General features: G+C 38.6%; 1 pseudogene; it reads right to left on the bottom strand.

Annotated features, from left to right (window-relative positions):
- Positions 1-12,002: 12,002 nt before the first annotated feature.
- On the bottom strand, positions 12,003-12,126 carry LOC129772348 (U4 spliceosomal RNA; annotated as a pseudogene).
- Positions 12,127-12,539: the final 413 nt, after the last annotated feature.

The raw sequence follows: 12,539 nt of genomic DNA, 5'->3' as shown, positions 1-12,539 counted from the left end.
TCGAATGGACTAACAACGCTTATTATGACGTGATTTTCGTACATGTGGGAATTCAATTTTTCGAATGTTCCGACCTTCCTTCAGAGTTTTCCGAAAATTTTCCGGTTTTTCTCTCCACTATATTGATCTACGGGAAGAGACGAATACAACAAAATAAAGAAGGCTAAAATCGGACCATCCCTTCTTTGGGTTTTCCACTTACCAACAGATTTTGCCTTACATTTTTATTTATATAGATATAAGATATGGAAATGCGTTATTTCGCTTGAAAATCCATTTCCACTTACGAACAAAGATCAATTTCAATAGCGCAAATATCGAATGGACTAACAACGCTTATTATGATGTAATTTTCGAACACGTGGGAATTCAATTTTCAGAATTTTCCGACCTTCCTTCAGGATTTTCCGAAAACTTTCCGATTTTTCTCTCCACTATATTGATCTACGGAAAGAGATGATTGCAACAAAATATAGGAGGCTAAAATCAGACCATCCCTTCTTTGGGTTTTTCGCTTACCAACAGATTTTGCCTCACATTTTTATTTATGTGGATTACCTACTGTAAATATGTTTGTATGTTTATCTGCAGGGTTGTCCCACATCAATAGAAATTTAACCACCTTCCTGTTGACCGATTGACTTGAAATTTGGAGAACGCCTTTATCTCTGCTGTCGTTTTAAAACTGCGTATTCTATGATCTTGAAAATCCAAGATGGCGGTCGCTACAAAATGGCGGACTACATATTTCATTAAAACCCCATCTATGGGTACCAAATGAAAGGGCTTGACTAGTAGAACACAGGTATTTATGAAAAATGTAAATCCAAAATGATCGCCATCACAAAATGGGACATTTTTTTCAATTCATTTATATTGGTATCAAACGAAATGACTTAACTAGTAGAACATACTTATTTGTGAAAAACCACATTTGAAATGTACTGTTGAAAAATCACTATGTGTATAGTTCCTCAATATCCTAATCGGAACTCGATGAGATATTACTCGAAACTTTTTTTTAACGCTTCGCACTATTTCGTCGTTACTACTTTCCTCGCTTTCAGATTTACTATTACGCCGTCCGGTGAACATTTTAAGGTAAACACACGTGTGTCTAAAAAAATATCATAATAGTTTTTTGTAAGAAACAGGGCCTTCTCTGCGTTGCGCAATTATTATTCTCATTCTCAGAAAAAAACTTGCAACTTGATTCTTCTTTTAGCTTTTTAACTACCAAGCGCAAAGAACGATGAAAACGAATTACGTGAAAAATCGGAGTTACCAAGTGTGATATAGTTTATGACGATTATTTTCCCACAAATGTGACATATGTTTTCAGTATGATATATTCACAGAATCTTCGCAATCGATTGAACAGAATATTCCATATTATCCAATAAAATTGTAGTTATTCATCGCCATCGAATATAGTATATAAAGCAAGTACGTTCGGTTGAATTTCATTTTTTATTATCATTTCCAGCACTGTATAATTGACTGAAAACTTATTTTTATAAGTTTTCTAATCAGCAGTCGGTTGATTTCATTCGGATTCAACAGAAAAGTAGTCCTGAATCGAACCCGAATTCATTATTATCTTTGCCCGTTTATTTCTCTAGCGCACCGACAGTTTGATTTGGGCCCCGCAAGAAACTCGACCGAATCGCTCTGGGCGACGAAGGTGTTAAACAGAATTCTGACACAAAAACGACTATAATTTCAGAATAGACACTACAAGACAATTTTATATCATGACACCGCCAGACCATATGTACAAGGATCTGCCAAGACTTATCTAGAAAGAGTAACCTGAGAGGTTCTACCTCAACCGCCATAATCTCCAAACATTGCTCTCTCAGATCACTATTTGTTTCGGTCCATGGCCTTGGTCATTTCGGTTCCAGTTCAGATCTCATGGAGAAATCAAAAATTGACTTAACAACTGGATCGTTTAAAAACACCAGACTGCTACCAGCGTAGAATCCATGTATCTATCAAATATTAGGCTGTCAAAAAAGTCCTGCGGTATTTTTTTTTTAATTTTCATTTGTTCATAAAATTAGTTACAATCATCAGTTTTAAGTCAAATATGCGCCGTTTTGTTCGATGACTTGTCCCAACGAGATGCCAACTTCATAATACCCCTGTTATAGAAGCTCGCTTCCTTATTGGCAAAAAACTCGGATAGCCAATTTTCACAGGCCTCTTTTGTGGCTAACTTCTGATTACCTAGCTCGCCATGGACAAAAACAGGTGGTAGTCACTTGGTGCAAGGTCCGGACTTTACGGCGGATGCAAAAGAACCTCCCATCCGAGCTCCCGGAGCTTCTGGCGCGTCACTGTTTATCATAGATGGCCTCTTCTTCATGAGTGCTACCTTCAAGCGGTCCAGTTGTTGGCAGTACAGGTCCGAATTGAGCGTTTGGCCATAGGGAAGCAGCTCATAATAGATTATTCCTTGACAATCCCACCAAACACACAGCAGAACCTTCCTGGCCGTTAATGAGGGCTTGGCCACCGTCAGAGCCGCTTCAGCGGGCTTCGACCACGACCGTTTGCGCTTCACGTTGTCGTAAGTGACCCACTTTTCATCGCCAGTCACCATCCGCTTCAGAAACGGGTCGATTTTGTTGCGATTCAGCAGCGATTAACATGCGTCGATACGGTCAAAGATGTTTTTTTGCGTCAACGTGTGTGGCACCCATACATCGAGCTTCTTCGTGAATCCAAGCTTCTTCAAATGGTTAATAACGAGTTGATGACTTATCCCCAGCTCTTGCCCGATGCTACGGCTGCTACTATGCCGGTCTTTCTCGGCTAATTCAGCGATTTTGTCGCAATTTTCGACGACAGGCCTTCCGGAGCGTGGCGCATCTTCGACGACCTCTACACCAGAACGAAAACGTTGAAATCATCGTTGTGCGGTGGAAATGGAAATTGTATTGGGTCCATAAACTGCACAAATTTTATTGGCAGCTTGAGATGCATTTTTGCCTTTGTCATAGTAGTACTGTAAAATATGTCGGATTTTCTCTTTATTTTGCTCCATATTTGCGACACTATAACTCACGAACGACTTAACCAAACAAAACACTGTCAAGGACTATATTATAGCGCGCAAAAATACCTTCCCAACAAGCTATAGTATTACTCGATACAATGAATACAACTAGAACTACGCGCTTACAACGACACCTCGCGGAAATACCGCAGGACTTTTTTGACAGCCTAATATATTCCGAGAATTTGTAATTTTAAATCTTCCCGTTCAATTTTTGAGAACCTAAATTTTTGTGCCGAAACGTTGAAAATGTAGCAGAATACATTTGGCGACTCAACTATGTCGAAAACACGGCTGTATTGATGGAATAAGTCATTCAAAGACGGCCAGAAGGAGATGAACGAGTTGTCACGTCAAGGACAACCATCCATCTCTTTATCTGACGAAAACATCAACAAAATATAAGGAATGGTGTTCGGAAATCATCTTGGGGTTTGTGAGAGCTAACCTGTGAATTAAATATCTCTCACGAGAACGTTCGTCATATTTTGGTTAACGTTTTGCGCACGAGAAAAGTCACAGCTCGACTAGTGCCAAAAGAGCTTCAATAATTTCATGGATATCAAGTAGCTGAAGGCATGCTTGATTGTTGAAATTCTGATCTAACGTTCATCCAATGCATAATTACTGACGATGAGACATGCAGTGACGAGTTAACCCTTTCCCGTACAACATCGAGTCCCACTCGTGGGTACTTAAATAACAAAGGGCACGAGAACGCTCAGCAGGCTAGTGAAATCACTTGATGTGTGACGTATTAAATAATACGGGAAGGGGTTAACAATCTTCAGCATGGATCGCTGCACACTAGTCGAATCCGAAAAAAAACACGTTAAAAGTCGATCAAAAGTTAAGGTAATGCTGACTGTTTTTTTTCGATATTCGTGATGTTGTCCATTCAGAATACTATCCGGTGGGCCAAACGACGAACAAGGAGTATTATCTTGGCGTTATGAGGCGTTTGAGAGAGAGAGACAATTTGTCGCAAACTACTAGATTTGTGGAAGGAAAACACTTGGATTTTGCTCCAGCCCATTGATTGATCAATGTGAAAAAAAATTTGACCAAAAATAGCACGAATGTGATTGAGCAAGCACCGTGCTCTCCAGATATAACCCTGTGTTACTTTTTTCTATTTCCGAAACTCAAATTACCGTTTCGTGGGACCCTTTTTGACAGCATTGGAGATATATAAACGAATTCGCTGCGACAACTGAGGGCAATTCCTGAATACAGCTATAAAAAGTGTTTCGATGATCGGATTGTTCGTTGGAACATATGTATTGCTTCAGAGGGGGTCTATTTTGAAGGTAATGACATAAATTTAGCTGATAAATAAAGCATTTGAGCAATTCCATGCCAAATCAGCCGGGAAACAACAAATTTTGACGCGAACCGCTTCGATTTTTTTGAAACTTGGTACATATGATAAAGGCTACCCTAAATTACAATTTTTGTTATCATATGAGCAATGACTGTTTTTTTAAAAGGTCGTATTCAAAATCATTGATTTTTTTTCATATAATCTTAACTCGAAGTCCAGATGTCTGATTGATGTTTGACAAAGTTAGAACAATAGAACATCTTGAATGCATCGTTATAAACATTTTTCCAAAGATTGAATTTGATATTAAAATCGTCTATATCTAATTGTTCTTCTCTGATTTACCCCAAACTTTGATCGATCGGCTAAAAAAAAGCTGAATATATCAATATGAAGCGTTCACAGGGGCCGGAATAAAATTTTCTCCACTAACATTAAAACTTACTGCAATTACAAAAAATTACAAAAGATTTTCTAAAAACTACAAAAACCCTGTTTTTGGGACTTTTTGAAATCGATTCAAAAAAAATATCGATTTCAATAAAAATTAAAAATTGTAAAAAATTAAATTTGTAAGAAAATTCGATTGCCGTCATATGTTTTTTTTCTGAAAATCATTCATTTGAGGTTCAAGATGAAGTTCATAGCCATAATTCGAACATTTTTCAAGCAACATCCCATCCATTTGTTATTTATTAAAGATATGAAAAAAGTTCTCTAGCGAATTCAGATTTGTAGTTATATCTGAAGTTTTAAGTTAGGACACAGTAGTAGGTAGGTAGTGCAGGTTCGTGAGTCCAATCGCAGAACTGTTCATTGATTGATCGTCTTACCTTTTACTATAAAATTCCTAGTACATTGATCAAAGCTTATCTTTATAATATCAGATTATTTTCAGGCACAATTCTCATTCAGGATTTTTCAACCACTTGCAAATAACATGTTTTTTCCGTTTGATACAGAAAATATGATAGAATAAAGACAGACCCTCTCAGATATGAACCAGCCTTCGGATGAAAATCTTTTTAAAAAAGACGGGTGGGTAATGTCGGGGACATAACCGGAGTGACGTAGGACTATACAAGGGGGACAGCTTTTGTTAAATATATAGTTTTATTTTCTTCTCCTACGTGAATACCTACCTATCTACCTGAAAAGTTGATTAGTTTACTGTTTACTCTTTATGAATATGTTGATGGTTCTGAAAAGAACCTTTGGTGTTGTGTTTTTGTTATCACTCGATATTCCCATCTTGTTCGGTTAAACCTTCCTGTTTAGCTATTGCGTTTGCCACTCGCCACAACTTTCACAGTTGGAAAATTTCTTCCCATCCAGCTTGTGACATATTGTTCAGTAAATTACATTTAATGCGACGTGCCGGAGAAACACTTTGCCACTCACTGAAACTAATTGTTGCCTTGATGAGCGCCGAACCGAAGCTGCTCTGTTCTTGATGCGGGTTTTCTGTTTAGCGATTTGTTGCCACTCGCCACAGCTTTCACAGTTGGAAAATTTCTTCCCATCCAGCTTTGTGACATGTTGTACAGTAAATTACATTTTATGCGACGTGCCGAAGCGCCACTCAGTGTCGCTTTGGAGGCGATTTTAACCTGTAATTGAACATTTGCGATGACAGTGGTACAGTGTCGACTTTCAATGTGGGGTCATAATTTGGATCTCTATGTTTACAAAAATGTCCAACTAAATAAGTCGCATCACATGTCCGTCCAATTAGCTAAATGTCGAACTAATTGTAAATTACTGTACTTTCAATCTGGAAACAATTTAAGAATTGGTGAAAATTGAATAATCACTATTCCCCAACTATCAATAAGCTCAGAACAACTGCCAAATTCACATAATCATCAGGTCCTGGCAAACAAATTATGAAAAAATCAATTTGTGTTTTATTATTATTTTGGATAATGTTTTAGAAAGCATTGAACTGTATTTCCTAAACTCTTTTTTGGAAGGTTTAATGGCCCTGAAAAGCGCCTTGTTTTATGGAATGGTTCCAATTTAGAAAACTTAGTACTCGTGGTTTTGAAAAAAAACCCATTTCGAACGCCCTCGATGCCGCCTTGTTCTGGATTTGCCACCAAAGCAGTTTGTATAAAGAACAAACTTTTTTCTTCTGCTACCTAATGCCGTTTTGCGATTGCGTTTGCCACTCGCCACTCGCTGCAACTGCCTGTTGTCTTGATGTCCACCGAACCGAATGTGTTCTGTTCCGAATGCGGGTTTTCTTAACGTCGCGAGCAGCTTTGCCAGCTAACTCGATCACTTCGGCGGCCGAAACTATATAACGCTGGCTAGGTGGACTGGTGCACTGGTACTAACGCGCTCGGCCTAGCTACCCTTGCGGGGAACTCCAGATCAACACGGTTCGAGCGGTATTTTGCCTTTCCCTTCACTTTTCCTCCTTTACCATGTCCAGACATGGCTGCTTGGGTTGGTTTGTTGATATTTTGTGATGCGAACCGATGTGGTGTACGATTTGAATGAGAATGATCGTTACGGAAGGAAGGAAGGTCTTGTATTATAGAGATCTTAAACTTTTGCAGTTCATTCGTCTCTAGCCTTGAGAAAGGCCCTTTGAAAACTCTACTCTACTCTATTACTCTACTCCAGCGCTACCAACTCCGCCCTCTTGCCTTGAGAAAGGCACTCGATCCCTCGCCGTCCAGCTCGTCCAGCAACGATGTTGTCCAGTCGGTGTCCACACAAAGAATGATCGTTACGGCAGCGGAGCAGGGATTTTTAAGCTGACTGGCTGTCTCGAGAATTACGCATGTGTGAGACTGCGACCAATGTTTCGTTCATTTTTTCGTTCCTTTCCAATCGTGCTTCATTCTATTTCGCTGCTGCTCTGGTTGCCCGTTTTGGTCGGTACGATTTGAGGAGCACAAAATGGACCAATCAAAAATGGGCACATAGTGCATTTTGACAATGCTTGATATTTCACAATTATTCAATTATTTATCTCAAGAAAAATGAAATGTTATTCGTTATGATAGATGCGTAGATATATTTCCTATCAATTGATGCAAAAACCTTTGCGATCTATTGAGAAATGCTCGAGTTACAAGCGTTCCAAATCTTGCATTTTTTCCTACTTGTTCAGTGCCTAGATTTCCATTTCACCCCCTATATCTTCCGGTTAGACGTAGTCCTACGTCAAAATAAAAGAAATACAGACCCCTCCTCTCTTGTTTCCTTAGAGAGGGGGGAGGAATGTCTATTCACCAAAGGACCGTTTCGTGCCCCCTAAAATCTTCACATGCCAAATTTGGCTCCATTTCTTGATTAGTTTTCGAGTTATGCAGAAATTTGAAATTTGTACTGACGAGAAACTAGATACTACAGCATTGGCTTACCAGGGATGCCAGATGATTTTTCAAATGTCCATCAAATAGTCAGAAACAGCAATCAGGTCCGAATTCAACAGATGGTTGATCCGAATTCGACTTCTCTATTGGTTTATATTTTCGTTTCAGGTTTTCAGTTGCATTAGACAATTTTATCGCGAAATACACGCTAACCGTGTATAAAAATAATTTGTGCTGAATTTCTTCGAACTGTAGGTACTATCCGAAGAAGGCAGAAAGGCAAAAGGATTTGGGCCAGAAATTGGATGCAAGGAAAAGGAGCAACAAATACAATATTGAATGAATTCAGATTTTTTTATAGCAGATCACTTTTTATGACAAAAATATTTGATGGAGTGCCTGCATTTTTTAATCGATAAAAAAAACTTATTTGCATTGACATTACCCAGCTGAAAACAATTCTGTTTCGGTTGCACGTCGCAGTTACACGATATCTAACCTGGAATAAACAAGATAGATCACCATATGCCCAGTGAAATTAAATCAAAGATTTTTTTTCAAGGTGGGTTTTCATGTGTGAGCATTTTTCTGTAACTTTGCGGAGCACAAATTTCCCGCGGAGCACCATTTGAAAACCCCTGCTCTCGAATACAGAGCAGTGTTGAGTAAAACCTCTGAATAAGTGAAAACACTGTTGAATTTCATTGGTCCAAAAATACAACGCCAAGATACACTCATGAGAGATGCTATACCTGCAAAAGTAAAATTAAAAAAGGACATTGATGTGCCTTTCTTTTGGAATATCGTTCAGATTGTTGTCGATATTTTTTAGAATCTCGAAAGCATCCATAGCTAAGATAATTCCGGAAGTATGTGGTGCTATAAATGACAGTCTAAAATATTTTTTTTATTTATTTCGCCTTGCCAGTAGCTTCGTGTACGAATTTGTGAAATGAAAATGATAGTAGATTTGCAGGAGCAATAAATACACGTCAAAAACTAAAATAATGAATGAAAATGTGCTTTTTTAAATCGAATATGTATTTGTTTCTTAGAAAAATCCTTTTTTTTGCAAGTTGTGAGTGAATTTTGAATGAAAATTGTGCCTGATAATGATTCTTGTAACGTTTTCCCGTTATTACAAATAAAAATGAACAATAACATATCTATAATAAATTATAGCAACAAGTGTAGAATTAATTATACGCAATGCCATCTAGGCGTCGTAGTTCTCAACTACTTTTTTGGGGTCCAGCTCCTCTTAAATGATTGTAAACGAGAAGGGAATATACAGCGAATTTCTTTGCAAGAAAGTTACGGACGGAAATCAATGGCCACTTGTATACCACAGTTAGAACCTGTAATTTTTTGGAACTCTCGGCCATTTCGTTTGCGAAGCGGTCAGAGAGCGGAACGTTTTTCTTTAAGTGCGAATAAGTACAAAAAGGTATTTTAGTGGAATAGTATTTCGTTAATAGAAAAAAAGTAGTGTAATCAGTTTATTTTATTGTAACTATATTTTCCATTGGTGCAGTTATAAAGTTAAATAATTACATAATTCAAGTTTCGCTAGTGTTTTTGTGTTTTTGGAGAAACCAAGGTAAATTTGATCTCTTCCCAACCTAACCCAACACTCAATTGAGCGTTTATGTTGAACAGATCGCCTGTTCAACAGGCAGCATATCCGGGATTCCGGATATCCCATTTAACCGGAATAAACAGAGCTGAGAATTCTTTATTCGCAACGAACGGGTGTGAGTAATCGAGGATCGCCCGACCGGCTCTCGGCGTGTTTCGCAGTGTCCCGCAGCGTCCGTCTCCATACGCTGCGTTTTTGAGTTTCCTGACCGCGGAATCCTGGTCGGTAGCAAAGAGCAACAACGGTGGCTTACCGTCAGCAAATTCAGCTGCGACTGTATCCAGCTCATTTTCATCGCACGCTATCAGTCCGGTAAAAACCCTGCGCGCAGGTAGGTGACGAAAGTGAGCGCATGGCCATAGCGTAGAAACGTAACGCTACTAAATTTTAAGTTTTATTGAGAGTGTTGGGAAGAGAGAGCTTTCGTTGAGAGTTTAGGATTTGAGTAGGGAATTAGAGGAAGATGAAGGGAGAAGGAAATAAATTGTAAATAGGGATGTAAATGAGTTTTTTTTCTTTCACGAAATAATATTTCGTTTCGGTTAATTTTTATTCGGAATCTTTTCTGGTTAATTCCATCTCCTAAAGCTACCTAATCGAATTGGGAAGGTTCCTGAAAATCCAGGTATTCGCGAAAATCGGAATTTTGGGTTATCGCATTTTTTGCAGGGAAGTTCACGTAGGTTTCGTGACCTTTTCCCTATATCGTACGTGTTCGTTCGAGGCTAGCTTGACCCTGAGAGAAATTCCAATAGTTAGTCGGGCAAATAACACGACAGGTGGTCTCCCTTTGGGAGTGGCGCTAAAGCCACCTGATTTAGCTAAACTCGCGTTTCGGGACTTCGAACGGTTACATTCTATATTAGAGATACTCAAGAAAACTATCTCAAAAAGAAAACGTGCCCCGCCAGCGTGCAAAACAAAATAACATCGATTTTGTTTAAAAACTATGAGGGTGTTATTTGTTTTTCCAATAAATTTCTTTACATTTGGCAACCCTGATTTGAGCGCTGAATTCTGTTTTTGACGTTTTGAGGGATGCGAGTGCGAATAAATCCAAATAACTTTGAAGTAGCTCGCACGCCGGATCACACGTGACCATAGCTGGCTAGATGTGTTCACACGGTGTGTGTAGCTGCACTGCAGTAACTGTCTAGACCGACTCGTATACCTACTCGCACCGTCTGAACCCGGCTTAAGAGAGGTGGGAGGAGTGTCGAACCACTATAGAAACATTTATTGTATCCTAAAACCTCCATATGTCAAATTTGGTTTCGTTTGCTTGAATAGTTCTCGAGTTATGCAGAAATTTGTGTTTCATTTGTATGGCAGGCCCCCTCCCTCCTCAGAGAGATGGGAGTAGTGTCTATTCACCATAGAAACTTTTTATGTCCCCTGAAAATTTCGCATGCCAAATTTGGCATTTTCTTGGTTAGTTTTCGAGTTATGCAGAAATTTGTCTTTCATTTGTATGGTAGCTCCCCATCAGAGAGGGTGGGTGGTGGAATGTCTAACCACCGTGAAAACATTTATTGTGCCCTAAAACCTCCATAAACCTAATTTGGTTTCGTTTGCTTGATTAATTCTCGAGTAATGCAGAAATTTATGTTTCATTTGTATGGCAGCCCCCCTAAGAGAGGAGGGAGGAGTATCTAACCATCATAGAATCATTTGTTGTACCCTAAAACCTCCACATGCCAAATTTCGTTTCATTTACTTGATTAGTTCTCGAGTAATACAAAAATTTGTCTTCCATTTGCATGGCAGAAACCCAACCCCCCTAAAAGAGGGAGGGGAGGAGTATCTAACCACCGTAAAAACATTTATTGTACCCTAAAACCTTCACATGCCAAATTTGGTTTCGTTTGCTTGAGTAATGCAGAAATTTGTGTTTCATTTGTATGGCCCCCCTCCACCTCAGAGAGAGAGGAGGTGCATCTAACCACCATTGAATCATTTATTGCACCCTAAAACCTTCACATGCCAAATGTTGTTTCATTTACTTGATTAGTTCTCGAGTAATACAAAAAATTGTGTTCCATTTGCATGGCAGCCAGTGGCGTAGTGTGCGGGCGGCAAATCCGGCATTTGGCGAGGGTGCTGGCCCTTTGGGGCGCCAAAATCCAGGAATTTGGAATAGCATTTTTTCCTACAATTATATTTCCCAACTATTATATTTCATCTTTCAATTGAGGAAAAAACATCCATCATGAGTAGTTGCTTCTGTCCGTACATTAGTAAAACCAATAATCTCTCTTTGATTTTCGCAAAATTGAAACACCCAACATCACATTACATCAATACCCTTTCGATTATTCGCTATGCATACCTGGGCACCTCTTCATGCAATGCAAAACAGATGCATGGAGCCAATACAGAGGGCAGAGGGGCGCCAAAATAGGCCGTGAATGCAGGGATGCCAGGTTTGAAGACATGTCTTCATTTTGAAGAGATTTGACTTAATTTGAAGACATTTGATTTTGTGAAGACATTATGAAATATGTGAAGACATTCAGTATGATAGCCTATATGAGTTTTTGAGAGATATTATTTCCATAAAATTCAAACTATTGGTCGAAAAGGTCGTCAAAAGAAATGGGGCTTTTGTCTCAGTGTCATTCGCTCGTTTTTTTTTATTGCGTGTCACTTGTTTACTATTGTTCTTATTAGTCAACGGCGACTTTTATCAAGGGTTTTTTTTTTAGTTTAACTAACAATAATCGCACCTCGGTAAACCTCATTGTTTATGATATCGCCACTGCGCAAAGCTAGCCTCGGGGCCATTCATTCGTTTTTTTTAAACATTTCAAGCAGGAAATCCCAAAGTATATAGAATTAATTCAAGAAGAAAGCGACTTTTACTTCAAATCCATGAAGGAGAACTTCAAGTGGTTTGAATACATATTGTCCCTAGAAGACATTAGCTCATTTGCATTAGAAAATTTGAATGATTGTTACATTGTATTTTTATTATTTTGGCCTGTATGGGCAATACTCACTCAATCAACGGTATATCAAACTAATTATCATTTATAAACTCATGAAATTTATCTCGCAGTTGTGAAATATATTCTTTGTTCACATTTATTCAAATAAACTTCAAAACCTCAAGGCAAGTTTAGTGAAATGCGCTATATAACAATGCCAATTAAAATAAACATTGAAAAAGCCATCAAACTTTGT

This window comes from Toxorhynchites rutilus, chromosome 2 (genome assembly GCF_029784135.1).
Source record: "Toxorhynchites rutilus septentrionalis strain SRP chromosome 2, ASM2978413v1, whole genome shotgun sequence".
Classification (NCBI taxonomy): domain Eukaryota; kingdom Metazoa; phylum Arthropoda; class Insecta; order Diptera; family Culicidae; genus Toxorhynchites; species Toxorhynchites rutilus.
The sequence above is the reverse complement of the archived record's forward strand: the minus strand, read 5'-3'. Positions and strand labels throughout refer to the sequence as shown.